At 35.7% G+C, this 21,336-nt stretch overlaps 1 non-coding gene across 1 annotated transcript; it reads left to right on the top strand.

Moving 5' to 3' along the window:
• The first annotated feature begins 321 nt into the window (after positions 1-321).
• On the top strand, positions 322-428 carry LOC141699456 (small nucleolar RNA R71). The gene has a single exon (XR_012565919.1). It is a non-coding gene; the product is annotated as a small nucleolar RNA R71 (small nucleolar RNA).
• Positions 429-21,336: the final 20,908 nt, after the last annotated feature.

Here is a 21,336-nt window from a genome sequence, read left to right as displayed (position 1 = left end):
TCATGGGCACCAGCACAAAGCTCGCAGACACTAGTGATTTGATTAACTCCATAATTAGCCAAAGTGTCAACCTTCATTGTCAAAGCCTTAAGTTGGGCAGCGATAGCAATTGCCGTGTCTAACTTCAGAATTCCTGCTACTTTCCCCTGAGTCATTCTCTGGGAAAGATTCTGGTACTCATTAGCAGCCATGAGTTTAATAAGTTTATAGGCTTCATCAGAGCCCTTAGCCCACAAAGCTCCTCCTGATGTTGTATCAAGCATGGGCCTAAAAGTAAGACCCATTCCATTGTAGAAGCAGTTAATAATCATCCAATCAGGCATGCCATGGTGTGGGCACTTCCTTAGCATCTCCTTATATCGATCCCAAGCCTCACACAGAGATTTTCCAGTTTGCTGCGCGAACTGGGTAAGAGCATTCCTGATTGCTGCAGTCTTCGCTAAGGGGAAGAATTTAGTGAGAAACTTTTGAGCAAGATCTTCCCAAGTTGTGATAGACCCTGCTGGTAGAGAGTGTAACCAGCACTTAGCTTTGTCTCTCAGAGAGAATGGGAAGAGTCGTAGCTTGATAGCATCTTCAGTCACATCATTGAATTTGAAAGTGTCGCAGATCTCGATGAAATCCCTGATGTGCATGTTGGGGTCTTCAGTAGGAGAACCCCCAAACTGAATTGAGTTCTGTATCATCTGGATCGTGCTTGACGTGATCTCAAAAGTGTTAGCCCTGATGGCTAGTCTGATGATGCTAGACTGAATGTCATTAATCTTAGGCTTAGAATAGTCCATCAAAGCCTTCGGATTTTCTGCTTGATCACCCATAGCTACTATAATTGGCTCTTCAACTTTCTCTTCTTCTTTTACCTTCTTTTCTTCCTTAAAAACTTCCCTACGAACTACCACAAGTTCTTCCTCGGCTTTATCCAGTGTTTTCTTACGAGTACGTGAACGCGTATGCATACACTCTCGCTACAGTACCTGAAACCAGAAAAGGAACAAATAAGTAACAATGTTCGAGTCAATGAACTTTAACGACCACTGATGGAAAGCACATAAACTATAAATTAACACTGCAGTCCCCGGCAGCGGCGCCAAAAACTTGTTAGTCACTAAACACGCGCTAATAATACACGCAAGTATACTAGTTCGGAAGTAGTATAGAATCTTTTCTAGTTCGTTCCCACAGAGACTGTATTGGTTAACTATCTAATTTATGCACCTAAGCAACAATGTATGGTAATTATCCAATGCTAAGACGATAACAAATTGAGATTGTTTATAACTAAGAATTACGCTAACAATTATAACTTCGTGAATAAGATTGACTGAATTTATATATATGACAGACATGGTATTCTAACTTCATTAAATACTTCATTCAATAGCCTTATTATTCATAACCTTAGCATGCAATGGTAATAACACTAATCAGATAACACGAAACTGATAAATGCCAACTTTCGTTGCACGAGTACTATTCTACCAGACATCCACAAAAGTGATAGAAGCTGAATAGGCACCAGTTATATTGAGACCCTATATGTCTATAGAATTTTGACAATATAACGGTTTAATCACAAGTTATCTATCTTGATTACATTGTGCAAGTAAGATGGTTAAAATTACCTACGAATAAATCCGCTATCTTATAAGTTCGCGACGCTCATAAGACGAATATGCACAACCAATACTAGGATATCATAAAATCACCACATACTAAGGCATCAAATAATTTAACTAATGAAATCCATAAATAAATCCTCTAGAACCCCACGATAACGATTAGCCCATAATCGGACTCATCATCAACGTGGGTTCCGATGAAAACATGATATAAAAACATAGTCTTTATACGAATAAATAAAACCAAGTACAAACAAGAGTATAGGTTCAACAAAATAAGAAACAAGCATCCAAATTACAACTCAAAACAAAGATTCACAAGAATAAACTATATCGTCTTCGTCTTTGTTGAATTGTGCTAAAAGGTCTCTTGTTATCTTCTCCTTGTGCTCTGGTCCGTCTCTAAATTGTTAGCTATTAAAAACGACCTAATATGAATATATATAGCAACCCTCAACAATATGAAAGCCTTCCTTTTAGAATTGTAATAGAAACAGGATTCTGAAATTCGGCCTCGGTGCGGGCGCGCACTATCACAGCGTGGGCGCGCTGCATTTCTGGAACCCCGGCGTGGCCGGGCGCTATCACAGCGCGGGCATGCCGTCCTTCTGGGAAAAAATCAGATTTCTTCTTAAAACTTGTTGCATCGAGCCGACTTTCCATGAGCTTTTATTCCAACACCACCTGGACACCAAATTAGCACCAAAACAATGCTAATTCACCTGGTTACCTGAATAGTTCCTGAAATGAAAAAATACATAACAACTTGAGTATAAATAAACCAATTCAAAGCATATTAGAGCATAATAAAGTGTCATAAATTCCACTCAACAGATACCTAAGAGATGTTGAAACCATGTTGCCCAAAATAAAAATAAACACAAAAGATGACAAGGATGATGATGAGCAGAAGAATGTTAAGCAAAAACCTTCTGGATTAAATCCAAGTCAATCTATCAAAGCAACTGGAAGCAAAGTAGAAGAGATTAAGAAAGAAGAGAAGAAAAGGGATGATAAGAAAATGGGAGATGAAAGAAGACGGAAGAAGAGGGAAGATGGTGAAGGTACCAAGAAAAATGTCCTACCAATCCAAATCCACAAACTCAAACCACTAAGCCTGCAAGCTCAACCACTCAACCACCTTTTACCTCTAAGCCTAAACTTTTGTACAAACAAACTGCAAACACCTTACTCAAAATACCAATCACTTCTAGCCAAACCACCTTGAAGAAAATCTCAAAACCTACCTTCATTTAATCCACCAATCAAGACTTATCACAAGACTATTGGGAGAAAACTAAAGAAGCTGTAAGTTGGAAATGGGTTTATCTGGAATTGCTTTAACCAGACTGATTTTCTACCTTTAAATTGGTACATTACAGATGATGACTACTTTCAACAATTAGCTGAAGAAATAGTCAAAGTTTGTTTTATCTCATTGAGAGAAGTCAGAATATATTATCAGGATGGCTCATTCACTCTACTTGGCAGGGAATTAATGGATACACTTTCAACCACAGAAGTTAAGAGGGTGATTATCTTAATGAAGGACAAGGACACAAGTACAAGGGCATGGAGGGTTGTGATATGTGTATGGCTGAAAGTAAGAGATGAAAGAAGATCAAAAGCAAGGGTTGAAAAGGATGAAAGGGATAGGAAGTATGTAGAAGAAATTTCTATATTTCAACAAAGATCAATTGAGCTCAAGGCAAAGGGGATGAGTAGAAATTCTTAGGATGGACACTTTCTAAACATACAAGCTGGCATGTTCTCAAGATTCAGAGTTAATTACTTGAATGGCTATGTAATAACCCCAAAAAATTTGGACTTTTTGTAACCCTTATGAATAGTGATTTTGCTGATTAAGGAAATTTTTCATGCCACACTATATAGGAGTACTGTTATAGAAATTCTAAGATCTTATTAGTACTTTATATGGGATATAAGTGTATGTAAAGATCGTCAGAATCCAAATTCGAACATTTTGATTTTTCCCGAAAATCCACCAGATACCGAAAGAATTGAGTATAAGGTAACATGATTAAAAGGATTTAAATTCAAGGATTTTAAGGGAGGATCATAAAAGGAATATAAAATATTGAGAAAGGTTTAGGGGAACCCAAGTAATAAGATCCCGGATATGATCCCTCGAACGATCACTGAGAACGAGAGTGAAGCGAATCATAAAATAAATAAGCGACCAAGGATCAAGCTTATATAAGTAACAAATAGATTAACCAAATAATTAAGCACTAATCAAAGAGATTAGAGGAGGATGACATCATCAAACCATAAGGGAAGGACATGTGGCAAAGGAATGATGCAAGCAATGACATGTGTGAGTGATGTCATCACTTTATCAAGATATTTGTTCAAAAATCTCCACCACCAAGCATTTCTTTCTCATTTCCCAAGGAAAAACAAGCAAGCAAAAGCTCTCCCCCATTTCTTTCTTCTTCCATTCGGCCTTTTCAAGAAATGAAGAAATAGATTTTCAAAACTCAAGTTCTAGGCCATGGAAAATTACAAGGTTTGTTTCCTTAGATCCTATATTTCATAACTTAGTTATATTATGAGTTTAAGATCAAGATTCCATGGTTTTCTTAGCTAATCCACTCAGCAAAGATGATGATGAATAGTAGTGAATAGTAACTTACTTTGATTTTCTTGATTTTCATGAAAGCTTAAGGTTGATTAAGCATGGATCAAGGTTCCTAGAGGCTTGTTAGTGACTATCCACTCTCCAAGGAAGGTATAAACTCTTGAACCCTTAGTTTTAAGTTTGGTTTGTTTGGATGATAATGGTGCTTAGATGAATGGTTTTAGTTTGATGTTGATGGATGTTGGATTTTTGTAGAATTGGTGATGATTTGGTATAGTTTAAACTTTGGAAATCGTTAGGTTATAGCCGTCGTAATGCCCGATTTTCTATAAACTGTTTTTGATTAACTGTTGGACCCGAACACCCACTTCTATAGACTAACCACTTCAACACTTAGATAGGTTATGTTTCAAACTTCGTTTTGATATGTGGTTCGTTTGAATCCGATGTACGGTTTAGGAGAAACGACCGTTTTAAGTAACGGCGTTTCGCGACCGAACCATTACCCCTCGCCTTACTTTGAAACCTTGGTTAAGGCCCTTAAATGACTAATTGGAGTATGAAACATTAATGTAAAGTGGATTAGGCAGTTGATAGGGTACTCGCGAAAGAATCGCCTTAAAATTCTTAATGGTTAATATTTTAAAAATGGTGGAGCCGAGGGTACTCGAGCGACTTAAGTGAATCGTTAAGCGCAAAAGCGAACGTTAGGGTTCAATTGGTTAAAGTCTAGTTTCTTAAGCGACCGGGGTTTAATTCCGACTTATGTTGTTGTTCATAGGTTATCGGACCCTCTCTAAGCTTAAGTCTATCCAGGAGCACTCAGGCAAGTTTTCTACCCGTTATACTGTTGTTGTGATGTATACATATGTATATGCATTATCTTGTGATAGATGCATGATTGTTAATTAGCAAATCTTGCGATATATTGGAGCATGTGATATGGCATATATGCATGTCTATTTCGTAATCTTGATATATATGTGTTGATTCAAATGCTTATTAGTTGCATAATACCTATGCTAGAGATAAGCAGTAATTGCGTATACCCTTAGTATAGGGGGACCCAAAGGTGAACATTTTCTAAAACCGGGAGTCGATGTTCCCGAGTATATTATATATATTTATATATATATAGATATAGTTTACAAAACTATGAATCGAATAAGTTTTATTCGATAACTTTATTTTTATTAATCAATATTATTTTGAATATTCATTCGAGGACATATGACTCCGTTTATTTCATTTAATGAATATTATTTTGAATATTCATTCGAGAACATATGACTCCGTTTATTTCATTTAATAAATATTATTTTGAATATTCATTTGAGGACATATGACTCCGTTTATTTCATTTAATGAATATTATTTTGAATATTCATTTGAGGACATATGACTCCGTTTATTTCATTTAATGAATATTATTTTGAATATTCATTCGAGGACTTATGACTCTGATTATTTACTAATTAATATTCTTTATTTTATTAAAGAATAATGTGTCGATAATCAAACTTACTTTTGATTATTCAAATAAAGATAGTACTTTCGTATAAGAATATCTTTGGTTATTTAATATTCATTTAAAGTATAAGTTTTAACATTTCTACTTCAATTATTTTTATGAAGATTATTCTTTATGGGAATATTATTTAAATAATAAAATTCAGATATTTTCTAATATATTGGGACTGATTTATTTTATTAAATCAGCATTACTCCAAACATTCTGAAAAATATTTTCGAGTCTTCAAAATGATTTTTAAAGGATAGGGCGGATCCCAAAACTCATTTTTATATTTAAGATCCTCCTTTCGAAGGGGATTTAAATACTCGCTCAAAACCTGAGGCATCCAGCTCTGTGGTGTGTTTTATATTCGCAACAAGGTTGTTGTTTTTATAAAAGAGTTTTTGATTACTTACCCAACACTCGGGAAGTAAAATTCTTAAAACAAGTTAATCCATTAACAGGCACCGCCTGGGAAATATCGGTGAATTTTCCTTTCCAACTAGACACGACTTTTTAGTGGAGCCGTATCAACAAGTTTCTACTTGGGGAAAGGGGGGACAAGCTTTACGTTTCAGAGTCATGGATTTCATCTGAACTAGGAGTGGCGTAAGTGGTCGAGTGGCGCCGGCCCAGCCTTATTATATTGGCCCAAATGGCCTGGAAGTTCCGCTAAGACGGTTCATTCCTTAGGAGTCCAGTGTTCGGTTGACAAGTAAATCCGACAGGTTCCCCTCTACATGTAGAAAATGGTGGGGTTGCACTACTGCAACTGATCATCGTAAGTGCTCTTCCTGGCGCGACAAACACCCGTAATGAGTTCATCATCCAATTGGATATTTCTGTAACACTACCCAGAGCACTTCGATAGAAAGGCTATGACTGGGCGATTGTTGAGTGTTGGCAGGGTCGAGTTTTCAAAATGATGTTTTCATCAAATGAAGTATCTCGTAACTTCATTTCATTTTGATGATATTTCAAATATTGATTCTATACAATTTTTGTCGTGTAGCTTCATCTATGGGATGAACTATTTATACCTTGAACGGTGGTAGTTCAAGTAGTATTCGGAATAAGATATAAGTATATTGGAGTATCTTGTAACTTCATCTTTTCAACTTATATCTAGTTAATGATTATCTTGTGAATGACAAAGGTTTTCAGAAAAACGTTGAGACAAGGTTAGATGTAAGAGATCACCTTGCAACGATATTTTTATACAGTTATAAACTGGAACTCTGTGTATATTATACATGTCAGAGGATTTCTAAGATTGTGAAAAGTATATATGTATATATATACTTAATATTTTGCGACTGGTCGCGTTAAGATATCAAACTTGGTTCATTTCTTTTGACCAAGACTTTCATGAAACTATGAGAATGCTCATATATTGTTAATTATTATATATATTATTTCGGTGGGCTTGTTGCTCACCCTTGCTTTCTTCTTTCATCACACAACAACAGATTGAAAAGATGAACAGGACCAAGCTTCCAATTCGCAAGCGGTTAAGAAACGTTCCGCAGTTTTCTGGAAGCGTTGATGCCGTTGTAGCTGAGGTAGAAATTACCAATAGGCTAGGCTTTCAACTTCTGATGTACCAGACTTATGTATCTATATGAATTTTAATAATGGCAAAGAAATGTAAATTTATTCAGAAACCCTTTTAAGGTGTAACGGTTTATAACTGTGGAATAAAATAACTTGTGTTACTTTTGGTATTCATCTCTGAGACTATAACTTGTGGTGTGTGTGTGTATATTGTGGAGTCACAGTACTCAGTAGTTGGTTGACTGTTAAGATTAAGTATTGATAAGGGAAACGGAACTCGTGACAACCCGAATCCCCGACCCCGGATTTGGGGGTGTTACAGAAGTGGTATCTGAGCGAAGCGTTATAAACCTCAGAGATGATGCGGCGTTATGATAATAAGTTCACTAAGATAATAAGAACTCTTGCCAAGTTCATAGTCGGGCTACCTAATGTAGTACTGACAGTTAAAACCCTTATGGGAAGCCTTATAAATATCGTGATAGTAACATAGTTCGTTCTCGTATAGGGCAGCGGGGCACCAAACCGTGAGGTTCAGGAGCATCAACATGAGGATGTTTTATTACATGTTGCAGATCAAATTGTGAATCCGATAGAGTACCCTAACGAGGGACCGGATGAGATTCATATTAAGAATGTTGCGGTTGAGGATGTTATCCCAGAAGGGATTGTTCCTGAGGAGGATCTCGTGGAGGATCCTGACGAGAATGAAGAGAGGACCGCTGAGGAATTGATGACCGTAGTCGGGGCGACTACCAGAGCAAGAATGGCCGTGAGGGTGGCACTAGAGGATGAAGAGTTACCAAGGGCACAAAGGTTAATAAGGGCAGAAGGAGTGGGGCCTTCCACGTCACCAATTATACCAGTATCAGACCCTCTTCCAGAGGTTCCTGTAGACATCCATGAGGTTCCACCAATTCCTGTTCCCTCCCCTATACAGAGCCCAGCACCTACTGAGGAAATGCCACCTTTATCTCCTGCACCATTGTCACCTGATACCGTGCTTGGTTATCCATTTGGATCTCCTGGGTCTGCACCACCTGCACCCCATGGACTGCTAGATGCTACCACTCAGGCTTCTCTTATCTCCAATTATAATATGACTTTGGGTGACCTGTCAGAGGCCCGTAATGTTAGAAGTGATCTGTTGGACCGACTTACTGGACCAAGAATTGAGGGCGGGGTACTTTCGGCAGGATTAGCTCATAGCATGGACATGATTGAGGCTACCACCCGAATTACAGTTAGAGGCCATCTTGAGGGTCAGGTTGATCCAGCTCTACTTGCGACTATCTTAGACCTCATCACCTCTGTGATGGAGCAAGTTAGGGATGTCGTGAGTGCCCGCATTTCTTGATCCATGGTAGTGTGTAGAGCCAGAGCGATTAGACAAGGATTTCATGTAGCACCGCTTTTGGAGGATTAGCCTAAGTTATGAATGATTAGTTTTGATGACTAGATGATTATCTATGATAGTACTTTTGGGATAGAAGCGATCAGATCAAATGATGTAATTCTCTTTAATGTGTTCAGTTGTTGTACCCTCGAATAAATGGTTATGTATATATTCGTTAATTTCAGTTCAGATCAGTTTGTTTGTGATAAGTTCATATTGTTAATTGCACTATTAACACTTAAGAGAGTGTCACGAAGTTTATAGAACTTGAGAATTCATAATTTGCAATCATGCAAGGATTGAATGAAGGAAAGACTTCAGCAAAGTAAGTAAGACAAATATCCAGAGATTCTCAAAAATTTTCTAAACATTATGCCCCCACGAGGAATAAGATTAGGGGCAAACCTTGAATGTGATAATCAGGTAGGTCGACATCAAGATAGAAGGAACCCATAACATAATGAAGTGGAAAGCAAGGATTTTTAACGTATAAGATAACCCCGATAATGGGAGAAGGTTGGAACATTTCATACTGAGAAAATAGAAGTTGAACAAGATAGAGAGAATCAGGATGGTACTCCTATTGGGCAATTCATGGACCTGCCTAAACAGAACTTAGACTATTATCCCCAACCACCACCTTGAGGAAACAATGCGGCGAGAAATTCTTTTAGGACCTTTAAGTCGCTAAGCTTTTAGAGTTCCAAGGAACAAGCTGACCCAGTCGAGGCAAGAGCCTGGCTAAAGGAAATATAGGAATCATTTGAGATTCTAAATGATGGACGAATCACAAAAGACTGTTTTTGTCACTTACCCTCCTAAGAGAGCGGTCACCCGCTGGTGAAAGACCAAGAAAGGCACGGAGCCAGAGGTTAGAATAAACTAATTAAAGTTCAGTCAATTGTTTTCGGGAAAGTAATTCCCAAGGTTATGGGGATAGTGTAAAAGCTTTAGAGCCAGAACAAAGGCGGCGAGTATGATGAAATATGAAGCTAAGTTGTAAAAGTTGTCAAGATTCGTTCTGATGACAAGAATCCCAGAACGATGTGATGTTTGAAGTCAATGATTAGTGGGTTCATGAAATGATTGTAAGAGAAAGGAAAATAAAAAGAAACTGAAGTGGAAAAGAAAATAAAGACAATAGAGTTTGAGGAATGATAAGGGAGTTGGGTATGAGGAAACCCTAAAGACTCGTAGCAATAGAAATAGAAAAGTATGTATTCGTCAGGATAAGGGTGATTCACCATAAGTTAAAGTTGATGGTTGAAGGCATAAGAGATACATATATTTTATCCCCTGTAAGTTGGGAGGATTCGAGGAAACCTTGAGATAGTTCGAAGGATAAATAATGAGACACAGATAGACTGAGGAGACAAGAAAGTAAGAAATTAGGAAAATTGGATGAAGGAAGTGACCTTCCAGAATGTGAAGTGTAAGACTGGTGGCATGATAACCAGAAAGGGAGACGCCAGGTATGAAAGATATCCAAACATTGAGATGACTGTTGAGATAAACAACAAAAGTAAATGAGGAATTATTAAGAAGAAGTTCACGTTGAACACGATCAATATCTTCCAGAACATCCCTGTTGTCATTACCAAATTAGGAAAGAAAAGCGGGTAAACATTGTTATCTTTTGAAGGCCATATGGGTTGACCTCAGTTTGAATAAGGATGCTATTGTGAAATTGGTATAGACTATCGAGGTGGGAATGATTGAATAAGATAATCTATCAAGGATATATGACTTGATTTATCCATGGAAGGATGCAAGTACCTTTTTAAAGGTGGAATTAAGGATATAACTTCGATAATTTGAGATGAACCCTAGGGGAATGCATAAAGGTTGGCATTTCGCCCTTATTAGGGACATTATGAGTTTTGACAGTATGAATTGAAAAGGATTAAGGTAACAACAACCTTTAAGGATCAGTGGAGAAATTTTTCAGAAGTATATAAACAATGGTTCTAGTATTAGTAAATGGTATTTTGATATGCCCTGTATCTAGGGAATACAGGAGGAACGATTGAAGGATAACCTTAGAGGGCTTATAAGGAGAAAGGTAATATTCAAAGTTCTCAAGAATAGAAATTTTGATAAAGGAAATATGACATAATTATAATAATGCCAGGTGGGCACGTGTTGAACCATAAGAAAGTATAGATCGACCCAATGAAGGTCGAGATTGGTGAAAACATGTAGGACCCAAGATAAGAGACGTCCTAAGTATGATCGAGAGTCAGTTGTGACAATGTTAACCTCTAAAAGACCGAGGCAATAACTTATGGAAAAATGGTGATATTGTTTTTTTCACCAAAGCGTAAGGAAGAGCATTTTCACGGACGCAGTGATTGGAAATGAGGTAGAAAATTTAGTTGAAGATCATTTAAAAGACATTGATTGTAAGGAAATTTTACTATCAGGAAAGGCCAAAGAGGTGACCGACACTTTAAGTGTAAGAGGACAATCATAGGCGCTCGTGCCAGAGGAATATAGTGATAATGGTTGAAGCCGTGAAGGTTGTATTATGGTTTGGAAGATTGACATTCCTTCTGATGACTGTGCAATACCCAACCGTAATAGTAGTTTGGTAAAGGTTTAATTTATGTAATCGCCATGAGCAGGCTATCTATCTTAGAAGGTCCTATCTTGAGATAATCCAGGACCATGTTACGAAAGGACTAAATGAACCTTTGAGCTTCATGTCTCCTAATAAAGACATATGGTTAATAATGGTATTAACCTGCTATCGTTGCTTTTATTGAAACTCTTCTGCAATTTTATCTGCTTCATATCATATGTACGCCAAGTTCAGGAGTGTTCTTCAGGAATCATGGAATGGTGATTATGTTGCCTCCTTAGAAGAATTCGATACGACATGTATGGACTCTGTATGGTTAGCTATTAAGACTTCATGGAAAATGAATGACTACAGTAGGTCAACGGTGGACCATAGTAATGCAAGAATGATTCTGCGAGTAATGAGCCGATTACTTACAACCGTGAGAGTTGTATTGGAATGGATGTTGAGATTGAGTACCACTAATCGGGTCGTGGTGGTGTATAAATTATCATTGAATAGACTAATTAAGTCGATTATTTACCTATTGAATACTTATTCCTTCTTATCAATAGAGAGCCGTATTACTATACGAGGAAGGTTGCGGTGCAAGCATAGAATTCTAGTAACGATGATGTCTAGAATGAGATCCCAGATTCGATTTTCGATGTCGAGGGAGTTTCAAAGGTGATTGTGTATAAGCTCGAGCAAGAGCATGGGTCCATAGAATGATGGACAGAATATCAAAAATATTTAGGCATGTGAAATACGATGCTATAATACCTGATGTTGATATATATACGTATATGTTTTGTTCTCCTATGATAAACCTCTATAGTTCAGAGGTAGATTCTAAGCCAGATATTTTGTGCCAGTATATTTTTTATATATACAATTCTCTTCAATTCGTTCTTTTCTCTCCTTTTCATTTCATATAAGCTGAGAAGAACAACGCTTCCAGAAGGGGAGGTATTGCCGAATGACTATCTATCTGTGTGATAGAAGCCTAGTAGGATACCACATGTTGTTTAATTGCTTGTCACGTACTAAAGGTTGGCCACCTTCTGTACTAACTATGCAATAGAACAAGTGTTCATGATCATAGTGATCTCTCAACAAATTCCTTTACTTCTATATAATGGATCAAGCTTTCGAAGATAGAAGCAGTTAGAAAGGAGTAGTATGAGTATGGTGGTATTCGGAATGGAAACACATTCGTGATACTAAGGTTGACGCGTGTAGTAAAAGGTTATAGAACGCTAACGAGCAAAAGTGTAACCAGTATAGTATTATGAACAGAACATAGTAGCGATTACGAACTCGAAAAGAATGGGTATTGAGAAGCAAAAGCTATAATGCTAGAAGCTATGATGAGAGTCTATACAATAGACTTGAAAGAAATTTGGAATGATCACGTAACGCGGATTGAGTTTTTTCACGACAATAGATCGTATGTCAGGTATCGAGATATCGCCTTATGAGATCCTTGAGGGGAGACAATGTCGATCTCCCTTATGTTAGGATAAAGTTGTAGAACGCAAGATACTCGGACCCGCAGTAGTCCAAAGGACCAAGGATATAATAGATCTAATCAGAGGACGGCTGGTAGTAGCCCAAGATGGACACACGAGGTATGTTGATTTGACACGAAATGACAAAGACTAGGAAGTAGGGGACCTAGTGATGTTATAGGTATTCCCTTGAAAATGATGGATGAGGTTCAAAAAGAAAGGAAAGTTAAGCCTATGAATTGTTGGACCCTTTGAGGTATTAAGACGTATTGGGAAGTTAGCATATGAGCTAGCCCTACCCCCGAACATGTAGCAAGTTCATAACATGTTCTACGTATCAATGTTAAGGAAGTATAATCCTGATGCCAGACAAATAGGGGCATATGAGCGCATAGACATGTAACCAGACGTAACTTATATGGAGCAACCAGGAAGGGTTATTGATCAAAAAGGAACAAGTGCTTAGGAGAAGGGTTATCAAACTAGTCAGAGTTTGGTGGTAGAACCACAATGTGGGAAAATTTACTCGAGAGTTAGAAAGTGCAATGCTAAGAGAGTATCCCTATTCATTTTCTATCTGATTCCGGGACGAAATCCTTTTAAGGAGGGGAGACTGTAATAACCCCAAAAATTTTGGACTTTTTGTAACCCTTATGAATAGTGATTTTGCTGATTAAGGAAATTTTTCATGCCACACTATATAGGAGTACTGTTATAGAAATTCTAAGATCTTATTAGTACTTTATATGGGATATAAGTGTATGTAAAGATTGTCAGAATCCAAATTCGAACATTTTGATTTTTCCCGAAAATCCATCAGATACCGAAAGAATTGAGTATAAGGTAACATGATTAAAAGGATTTAAATTCAAGGATTTTAAGAGAGGATCATAAAAGGAATATAAAATATTGAGAAAGGTTTAGGGGAACCCAATTAATAAGATCCCGAATATGATCCCTCGAACGATCACCGAGAACGAGAGTGAAGCGACCCGTAAAACAAATAAGCGACCAAGGATCAAGCTTATATAAGTAACCAATGGATTAACCAAATAATTAAGCACTAATCAAAGAGATTAGAGGAGGAGGACATCATCAAACCATAAGGGAAGGACATGTGGCAAATGAATGATGCAAGCAATGACATGTGTGAGTGATGTCATCACTTTATCAAGATATTTGTTCAAAAATCTCCTCCACCAAGCATTTCTTTCTCATTTCCCAAGGAAAAACAAGCAAGCAAAAGCTGTCCCCCATTTCTTTCTTCTTCCATTCGGCCTTTTCAAGAAATGAAGAAATAGATTTTCAAAACTCAAGTTCTAGGCCATGGAAAATTACAAGGTTTGTTTCCTTGGATCCTATATTTCATAACTTAGTTATACCATGAGTTTAAGATCAAGATTCCATGGTTTGCTTAGCTAATCCACTCATCAAAGATGATGATGAATAGTAGTGAATAGTAACTTACTTTGATTTTCTTGATTTTCATGAAAGCTTAAGGTTGATTAAGCATAGATCAAGGTTCCTAGAGGCTTGTTAGTGACTACCCACTCTCCAAGGAAGGAATAAACTCTTGAACCCTTAGTTTTAAGTTTGGTTTTTTTGGATGATAATGGTGCTTAGATGAATGGGTTTAGTTTGATGTTGATGGATGTTGGATTTTTGTAGAATTGGTGATGATTTGGTATAGTTTAAACTTTGGAAATCGTTAGGTTATAGCCGTCGTAATGCCCGATTTTCTATAAACTGTTTTGTGATTAACTGTTGGACCCGAACACCACTTCTATAAACTAACCACTTCCTTTCTTAGATAGGTTATGTTTCAATCTTCGTTTTGATATGTGGTTCGTTTGAATCCGATGTACGGTTTAGGAGAAATGACCGTTTTAAGTAACGGCGTTTCGCGACCGAACCATTACCCCTCGCCTTACTTTGAAACCTTGGTTAAGGCCCTTAAATGACTAATTGGAGTATGAAACATTTATGTAAAGTGGATTAGGAAGTTGATAGGGTACTCGCAAAAGAATCGCCTTAAAATTCTTAATGGTTAATTTATTAAAAATGGTGGAGCCGAGGGTACTCGAGCGACTTAAGTGAATCGTTAAGCGCAAAAGCGAACGTTAGGGTTCAATTGGTTAAAGTCTAGTTTGTTAAGCGACCGGGGTTTAATTCCCACTTATGTTGTTGTTCATAGGTTATCGGACCCACTCTAAGCTTAAGTCTATCCAAGAGCACTCAGACAAGTTTTCTACCCGTTATACTGTTGTTGTGATGTATACATATGTATATGCATTATCTTGTGATAGATGCATGATGGTTAATTAGCCAATCTTGCGATATATTGGAGCATGTGATGTGGCATATATGCATGTCTGTTTCGTAATCTTGATATATATGTGATGATTCAAATGCTTATTAGTTGCATAATACCTATGCTAGAGATAAGCAGTAATTGCGTATACCCTTAGTATAGGGGGACCTAAATGTGAACATTTTCTAAAACCGGGAGTCGATGATCCCGAGTATATTATATATATTTATATATATATATAGATATAGTTTACAAAACTATGAATCGAATAAGTTTTATTCGATAACTTTATTTGTATTAATCAATATTATTTTGAATATTCATTCGAGGACATATGACTCCGTTTATTTTATTTAATGAATATTATTTTGAATATTCATTCGAGGACATATGACTCCGTTTATTTCATTTAATGAATATTATTTTGAATATTCATTCGAGGACATATGACTCCGTTTATTTCATTTAATGAATATTATTTTGAATATTCATTCGAGGACTTATGACTCCGATTATTTACTAATTAATATTCTTTATTTTATTAAAGAATAATGTGTCGATAATCAAACTTACTTTTGATTATTCAAATAAAGATAGTACTTTCGTATAAGTATATCTTTGGTTATTTAATATTCATTTAAAGTATAAGTTTTAACACTTCTACTTCAATTATTTTTATAAAGATTTTTTTTATGGGAATATTATTTAAATAATAATATTCAGATTTTTCTAATATATTGGGACTGATTTATTTTATTAAATCAGCATTACTCCAAACATTCTTAAAAATGTTTTCGAGTCTTCAAAATGATTTTTAAAGGATAGGGTGGATCCCAAAACTCATTTTTATATGTAAGATCCTCCTTTCGAAGGGGATTTAAATACTCGCTCAAAACCTGAGGGATCCGGCTATGTGGTGTGTTTTATATTCGCAACAAGGTTGTTGTTTTGATAAAAGAGTTATTGATTACTTACCAAACACTCGGGAAGTAAAATTCTTAGAACAAGTTAATCCATTAACAGGCACCTCCTGGGAAATATCGGTGAGTTTTCCTTTCCAACTAGATACGACTTATTGGTGGAGCCGTATCAACAAGTTTCTACTTGGGGAAAGGGGGGACAAGCTTTATGTTTCAAAGTCATGGATTTCATCTGAACTAGGAGTGGCGAAAGTGGTCGAGTGGCGCCGGCCCAGCCTTATTATATTGGCCCAAATGGCCTAGAAGTTCCGCTAAGACGGTCCATTCCTTAGGTGTCCAGTGTTCGGTTGACAAGTAAATCTGACAGGTTCTCCTCTACATGTAGAAAATGGTGGGGTTGCACTACTGCGACTGATCATCGTAAGTGGTCTTCCTGGCACGGCAAACTCCCGTAATGAGTTTATCATCCAATTGGATATTTCTGCTACACTACCCAGAGCACTTCGATAGAAAGGCTACGACTGGGCGATTGTTGAGTGTTGGCAGGGTCGAGTTTTCAAAATGATGTTCTCATCAAATGAAGTATCTCGTAACTTCATTTCATTTTGATGATATTTCAAATATTGATTCTATAGAATTTTTGTCGTGTAGCTTCATCTATGGGATGAACTATTTATACCTTGAACGGTGGTAGTTCAAGTAGTATTCGGAAAAAGATATAAGTATATTGGAGTATCTTGTAACTTCATCTTTTCAACTTATATCTAGTTAATGATTATCTTGTGAATGACAAAGGTTTTCAGAAAAACGTTGAGACAAGGTTAGATGTATGAGATCACCTTGCAACGATATTTTTATACAGTTATAAACTGGAACTCTGTGTATATTATACATGTCAGAGGATTTCTAAGATTGTGAAAAATATATATGTATATATATACTGAATATTTTGCGACTGGTCGCGTTAAGATATCAAACTTGGTTCATTTCTTTTGACCAAGACTTTTATGAAACTATGAGAATGCTCATATATTGTTAATTATTATATATATTATTTCGGTGGGCTTGTTGCTCACCCTTGCTTTCTTCTTTCATCACACAACAACAGATATTAAAGATGAACAGGACCAAGCTTCCAATTTGCAAGCGGTTAGGAAATGTTCCGCAGTTTTCTGGAAGCGTTGATGCCGCTGTAGCTGAGGTAGAAATTACCAATAGGCTAGGCTTTCAACTTCTGATGTACCAGACTTACGTATCTATATGAATTGTAATAATGGCAAAGAAATGTAAATTTATTCAGAAACCCTTTTAAGGTGTAAAGGTTTATAACTGTGGAATAAAATAACTTGTGTTACTTTTGGTATTCATCTCTGAGACTATAACTTGTGGTGTGCGTGTGTATATTGTGGGGTCACAGTACTCAGTAGTTGGTTGACTGTTAAGATTAAGTATTGATAAGAGAAACGGAACTCGTGACAACCCGAATCCCCGACCCCGGATTTGGGGGTGTTACAGGCTATTCATTGGATGATAGGCTAAAGCATGTGGAAGCTCTGAGAGGGACTGAAATCATAGAGGAATTTCAAGTACTTATAAATCTAAAGGACCTTATTAGAAAAGAATAAGGCTATGAGAATTTTATGCAATGAATGTACTTATTGAACTCATGTAATCACTCGGTGCATAAAAGATGTATTTGTTATTCTGTCTGTTTTATGTAATTATATTATTTTTTTTGTAACTTGGGGTTAGTCTTGTTATCAGGCATGAATTTGTGATAAGCAATTTTCTCACAAATTGGGGGAAATTGTTGCGCAAAACATGCCTATACAATAACAAGACTAAGTCAAATTGACAGCCCTAAGATTTAGTTGGTTGATAATCAACTTTGTATTTTGTATTGTATTACTTAAATCTGTAAAAATGGTTTGAAGATTAGAGTGGAGTATTTTTTTGTAAATGGTTCAAGCCTAAGAAATAAACTCTGGAAGAAGATCAAGTGAGATCATGCCTCAGAGAAATGATATGGAAGCTTGGAGTTGAATAAATCTATTTTATGAAAAATATTCTAAGTCAAGATATCGACTAGTCACAGATCAAGCAATATAGAGAAGTCATTCGAGAACTCCAGAATGACTTATCGAGAAGTCCAAAATGTCTTATAGAGAAGTCTCAGAGATATCGACAAGTCAAATGAAGATATTAAGATTGGAGATATCGACAAGTCATTTTTGCATGTACGGAACTTAGAGAATTCGACAAGTCAAATTGAAGATGTGAAGATTAGAGATATCGACAAGTTAAATTATCATTAGAGATCTCAGAGATATCGACAAGTCAAAATGTATATAGAGATCTCTGAGATATCGACAAGTCAATTCTACATGTAGAGATCTCAAGAATATCGATAAATCATTTAGCATGCAAATATCGAGAGACCTCGACAATTCAAATATACTTATAGAGAACTCAAAGATCTCGATAAGTCATTATACTTATCAAGATGTCACTTTTTTATAGAACAAACTGGAGATCTCGACATGCCTCACAAATACAGAATGCAAACAAATAAAGATTCAAGATTATCAGTCAACAAATAATCTATCAACTAGATTGAAAAGTCTACAAAGTAGCTGGGGAGAATACAAGATCAAGGGCTAAGATTAACTAGACAAAAGATGGTAACAGATCTGCAATATTCTGCACAGATTTGTTAAGCCAGGAATGGAAATAGAAATAAGTTGCTTTAGAAAAGGGTTTAGTACATTTTAGTGCAAGTATTGTAAACCTGTGCTGCTAGTGTATAAAGCATGAATTGGTCCCTAGTATAGAAGTAACAAACAGATTCAACACTCTTATATTCTCTCAAGATACAAGCTGAGTTCTTTACTTACAAAAAATCCAGGATTTGTCGCAAGACCTAACTTGATTTTAATACAAAATTAAGTGAGTTTTGAAATATTATATTTTCTATTTTATTTCTGCTAATATAATATTACTGTATTTCTTATCTGCTTTATTCACACAACCAAACAAATTGAAAAAGGATTATAAATATCTAAAACACATTCACCCCCTGTGTTGTATTCAATATCTAATAGAAAGTGAATATTTTATTCAATTATCCAGACATACATTTGGATAGGTGCCTCTATTCTGGGTAGCAATAATAACATTACAACAAACTATTGATCTCTCTTTGTATAGGCATCCCTATTTCTAAAACATACATCTAAAGATTTTATATCAAAAGTATATATTTAAAAAAAAATATTACAAAATAAAATCTGAATATGAACCAATATTTATATAGTTACATTTGATAAAATGTAGAACTGAGACAAAACCTAAAGTTTCACACGGTCCTCGAAATGTATACAACAGTGTGTTGCATTAATTACAAAGAATTTGAGGTTATCTTTTATCGCTTATTTTGATTACTTTAAAAGTTATGTTGTAACAGACCAAAACTGCCAAGTTTGATTTATTCTTTTATTCTTTTGTAAGCGGAAGCTTACCTAATAAACTTAAGAACATGATACATTAGAGGCTTCAGTTTTGTTCCGTCGGGCCTATACTATATAGCTTCGTACCTTCTAATCTCCATTATGGTTCATTTTTCTTATCAATATATGAATTGCAAATAAGAGATCCTGGGACAGTTCTCAATGTCTTATCTAGCTTTCTTTGCTTACCTTGAAAAAATTGGAGGGGGATTCGCCTTCTATATTTGCGCACATGCTGACTAAAAAGGTATGCAGGAATTGGTAAAGCCCGTAACGGTTATATATTTATTCTTGTAGTGTTGGATTACATTACTATGGTTCATAACTAGAAGCAAGCATGTGTTATTTTTTATTAGTTCGATTATGGCTTTTCCCTGGATGTGTTGGCCATTGTAAAATTAATCTTTGTCCAAATAGCTTTTCACACTGATTTTCTATGTTATGCGATTGTATTTGTTAGTGTTTGTGCCCTAGAGACAACACTATGATATTTTAGTTTAAGACATTAGGATTATTAGTGTTTATGTTCTATCGATTATTCTCTTTATAATTTATTAATTCTTAATTTACTGCGATATAAATGTTAGATTAATAAATGTCCTTGGAATATGATATGCAATTCTATATCTCTAAGTACGTGACTTAGAAATGAGATAATGAGAATAGTATCAATATTACTAAAGGTACCTAGTCAAGTATTATTATTAAGGGACAATAATAATGCATTAAGACTGGTGTGTTTGTTAACTGATGATCACATCTCATTGATCATAGGTATAGTGATACTAAAGTCAAAAACACAGGCAGATGTATATGTACATAGTGCTGGATAGACCCAATGTGAGATTCTACATGTCTGTTGTGTCATAAGTAATTCTCACAGTGATAATGATATAATGGTCCTTAGATCTGAAGTCATTATATTTCTATACGAGAATTAATATACATTGATTCCATTAAAAGTTATCCTTAACCGGGTAATGATAAAAGTGGACATTGGGTATATTATGAATCGTATGAGAAATATGAATGATCTAGATGGGATTTAACCCTCTTATTTTAGGAGTGATATTATTGGCCTCTTGTGTGAGCTAGACTATGAAATGTGTGGCCATGCTCAAATGTTGATTTGATATGATAGTCTACTCATTGATCAAGGAAACTTGGATTAAACTATGATGAGGATGACATATTACATGCCTCTAGTTTAATCTTACATGCCTCTAGTTTAATCTATAATATTTGGTTAAAGGGATTATATTACATTGTACATTATTCACAAAAGGTTTAATCGATCACCGATTCAATTATTATTACTTGGATAACAATAATGTATTACTAGATGCCGCTCATTGTTTATTATTTTAAATTAGATTTAAAATTCGTTGCCAACGTAATAATAACCTATAGGGTCACACACTAAGAATGCTTAAAGGATTATTTAATTTAAATTGGATTTAAATTATATTAAAGTAATTCGAATTATTTATAATATTAATTAAGTATGACTTAATTAATTAGATAAATATTGATATTCGAATGTTGTAATATTAATTATGAAATTTATTTGTTAAATAATTAAGTAAGAATTAATTATAATACAAATAGGATTTTTGAATTAATAATAACTCCTAATTATTTAAGAGTTATAACTCGTTTTTCTACTCTATATATAATATCTCTTGTGTGGCTGATTATTTGGTATGCAAAAGACTTTTACTAAAACCCTAGCCACCAAGGGAGAAGATGGAGACAGCAAGAAGAAACGAGTTTGTGCTAGTACACATTCAATCCTTGCGTTCAAGCGTTCGTGTGGTTCCGATAGAGTGTAGATCGCGAGAGCG

This window comes from Apium graveolens, chromosome 11 (genome assembly GCF_009905375.1).
Source record: "Apium graveolens cultivar Ventura chromosome 11, ASM990537v1, whole genome shotgun sequence".
NCBI lineage: Eukaryota > Viridiplantae > Streptophyta > Magnoliopsida > Apiales > Apiaceae > Apium > Apium graveolens.
Note: the sequence above shows the minus strand (reverse complement) of the source record. Positions and strands in the feature narration are given on the sequence as shown.